This window comes from Sinocyclocheilus rhinocerous, unplaced genomic scaffold (genome assembly GCF_001515625.1).
Source record: "Sinocyclocheilus rhinocerous isolate Xijiao unplaced genomic scaffold, SAMN03320098_v1.1 scaffold1311, whole genome shotgun sequence".
Classification (NCBI taxonomy): domain Eukaryota; kingdom Metazoa; phylum Chordata; class Actinopteri; order Cypriniformes; family Cyprinidae; genus Sinocyclocheilus; species Sinocyclocheilus rhinocerous.
Genome location: NW_015637852.1, coordinates 413,297 through 417,319, shown reverse-complemented (window position 1 = coordinate 417,319; position 4,023 = coordinate 413,297). Strand labels below are relative to the sequence as shown.

Below are 4,023 nucleotides of genomic sequence, written 5' to 3'. Positions count from 1 at the left end.
GGTTTTTTAAGGCATCTAATATTTTGATACTTATTTTCCATGATCTAAATATTCTTAAAAATTAAAAGTTTGATGTCATTTGGAAGTGTGTAGTCCTTCTTGCATTATTATGCTGTTACATTATGATTATATATTCAGTGGCATAAAATGGTCTTTAAAATGACAATAATATCGCTTATCGCAATTATTTCTGGGGCAGTATATCGCACAACAAAAAGTTGTTATCGTGACAGGCCTAGTCATAAGAATATCAAAAAGAAATAGCATTTAAAATTCTAAATATTGTAATACTCAAAAAATTGCGATTATATGAATTATATTACAAAAAGTACTAAATCAAAATTAAAATATATTAATACATTTTATAATATTATCATTAGAATTTGATTCATAATATAACACAATTTAAGTAATTTTATTTTCAATTTTGTAATTTAATATGGTAATTTAATATTGTGTATATATAGTTTTGTACAAAAATATGGAAATAAAATTAACTGTTGTTCTTATTCAAATTCTAATAATATGAATAATATGATCACTTATTGCATTTAATTTTTCTGCGTATTTTTTCACTGTACTTTTTGTTGTATAATGAAGTATACAAATATGAAAACAATAAAATTTCTTATATACAGATTGTTAAATGAAAATGTCTAATTGCATAAAATATGAAAACAATAAAATTGCTTCAATTATTGTTATTAATAAAATTGTAATATTATAGAATATATTCCATTTTAATTTTATATTCAATTTCTAAAGATTTACATGAATATGTGATGAGGCTGTTTGATACTTTGTTTTACTTTTAAAAGTTTTGTGTTCAAAAGTATATTAGCATTTGCTGTATTGACAATCATGCAAGTTCTTGTTATTGGCTTTACTCTTTGCTGTCATGACAACTAAAATGCCATAATATTGTGTACATATTCTAATTATCCCATGTGTTCTCTGTCTCTAGGATCATAGAGTTAAATGGAGGACAGTCTCCTCTCACCTATAAACGATTTCAGACGCTCATTAGTAGAATGGATGCTGTGGAAATACCAGCGGAGACTATCACAGCTGAAGTCATGGGCAAATGCACCACACCAGTCAGCGATGACCACGATGACAAGTTTGGTGTTCCCTCTCTGGAAGAGCTCGGTGAGACACCTGTGTTTGTGTATGTGTGCATGTGTCTGTTGTAAATGAGCTTTTGAATGAGGATTTGTGTCTTCAGGTTTTGAAACCGATGGGCTGTCCTCAGCTGTATGGCCTGGTGGAGAGACTGAAGCTCTGACTCGACTAGAGAGACACCTGGAGAGGAAGGTAGACATCTACTTTATTACACTGTTTTACAATTGTGCTTTATTTGCATTGTATTACACCATATTTAGTATATCTATAGTATATATATATATATATATATATATATATAGTATATTTAGTATAATAATCATTGCGTACTGAGCAGGGTTAATTATAGTTAGCTAAAACTAAAACCATAACATTTTGGTTTCTTGAAATAAAATAAATGTTAACTGAAATGAAATAAAAAAATAAACTTTTTTTTTTATTTCAGCTACTTTCCAAAACAACATTCCTCATTTTCACTTAGTTTAATTTGATGTACTAAAATAACGGAAACTAAAACGGAAAAAAATGAATAAAAACTAGACATATTTGAAAACAACAGCAATAAAACTAATAAAGAAGACAAAATTTTAACTAAAGTTAACATAAAAGCAGAAATCATAAAAACAAAATCTAATTCAAAATACGAACAAAAACTATACGCGTTAAATATAGTTTATGCATTAAGGTTTATGGATTAAATTGATTAAAAGTGACATAGATATTTATAATAATGTTACACATAAATGTCTATTTCAAATAAATGATGTTCTTTTGAACTTTATTCATCAAAGACTTCTGAAAATAAAATATCAATAAAATATTCAGCAGCACAAATGTTTTTAACATTGATAATAAGAAATGCTTCTTGAGCATCAAATCAGCATATAACAATGATTTCTGAAGGATCATGTGACACTGAAGACTGGAGTAATGGGCTGCTAAAAATTCTGCTTTGCCATCACAAAAATAAATTACATTTTTAAATATATAATAGAAAACGGTTCTTTTAAATTGTAAGAATATTACTGTTTTTACTGTATTTTTCATTGAATAAATGCAGCCTTGGTGAGCATAAGAGACTTCTTTTAACAACAACAACAAAAAATCTTTTTTTCAGGCTTGGGTGGCTAATTTCGAGCGTCCCAGAATGAATGCTAATTCCCTGCTGGCCAGCCCCACAGGCCTGAGCCCTTACCTCCAGTTTGGCTGCCTCTCCTGCAGACTTTTCTATTTCAAACTCACAGACCTCTACAGAAAGGTAAAGAGAAAAGCACTGTCTTACTCTGACATTTAAGGTACTGTTTATCATTGTGATAACTGATCGTAAAATAAAACGTTATTCTCATCCTTTTTTCCCCTGTCTTTTCAATCACAGGTCAAGAAAAACAGCGTCCCACCACCGTCCCTTTACGGTCAACTGCTCTGGCGTGAGTTCTTCTACACGGCCGCCACTAACAACCCACACTTCGACAAAATGGAGTTCAATCCCATCTGCGTGCAGATCCCATGGGACAGGAACCCCGAAGCTCTGGCGAAGTGGGCAGAGGGCAGGACTGGTTTCCCGTGGATTGATGCCATAATGACCCAGTTGAGGCAGGAGGGGTGGATCCACCATCTAGCCAGGCATGCTGTCGCTTGCTTCCTCACGCGTGGAGACCTGTGGATCAGCTGGGAAGAGGGCATGAAGGTACTGCAATACTGGATTTCAGTAAAAGATCTGTTGTGGTTGCATTAGGATCTATATTGACATTGTTTGTTTTGTTTTTTAAGGTGTTCTGAGGAGTTGTTGCTGGATGCAGACTGGAGCGTCAATGCTGGAAGCTGGATGTGGCTTTCATGCAGCTCATTCTTCCAGCAGTTCTTTCACTGTTACTGTCCGGTGGGCTTCGGTCGACGTACTGACCCTAATGGAGACTATATAAGGTACCACTCTTGACCCTTGCTTACAATCACTAATATTCGGTTTACTATAATTGACCAATTTGGTTCAATATTGAGACTATTCTCTTTGAAAGCTGATTTATTATTATTATTATTATTACAGACGCTATTTGCCCATATTGAGGGGCTTCCCTGCCAAATTCATCTATGACCCTTGGAATGCCCCAGAAAGTGTTCAGAAGATCGCAAAGTGCATAATCGGAGTGCACTACCCTAAACCCATGGTTAATCACGCTGAGGCCAGCAGGATAAACATCGAGTGAATGAAGCAGATTTACCAAAAGCTGTCTTGCTACCGGGGCCTCGGTAAGAAAATGCAGAGCTTTTACAAAATCCCAACATTTAAAAATCTAGTTTAACTTTATTTATTTCTATTATTGATTGATTTGCTCAATTAAATGCAGGTGTTTTGCTGTACGATCTTGGGTTTAATGGGTTTTCTCATAATGCTTTTCAGGGCTCCTTGCAACTGTTCCATCCAATACAACCAACAATGGAGATGGTAATGGAGCAGGTCCTTCCTCAGGAGACAACACACAGGAGAGCACTCACATTACAGGTATACCAACAAGCACATTGTCATACATCTTATAATTCATCTCTGGAAATGTCTGATAATGCTGACAGCTTTTGCTGTAATCTAGGGGTTTCCACATTTTTTCTCATCGGCAAATCCAAATCCTCTAGCTTTTGTTTTGGCTTTATTTTGGTAACTTCTAACCACAAAAATGTTGGAAATGGTTTTGAACCCTGTTTTTGTGAAACACTGGCACTTGAATTTCATTCAATTTAAATCATCATGCGTATTGGCAGTTTGGTTCATTTTAGTTATAATTGTGTTAAAGGGGTGGTTGACTGGTTTTTTTATAGGCTTGATTGTGTTTATGGGGTGCAGTCTAACATGTGTTAATGCTTCGTTTGTTAAAAAACGCATTATTTTTCACATAATTTACTTTTATT

At 33.9% G+C, this 4,023-nt stretch overlaps 1 pseudogene; it reads left to right on the top strand.

Annotated features, from left to right (window-relative positions):
- LOC107749282 (cryptochrome-1-like) overlaps window positions 1-4,023 on the top strand; it is a 13,021-nt pseudogene that overhangs the window by 6,740 nt on the left and 2,258 nt on the right.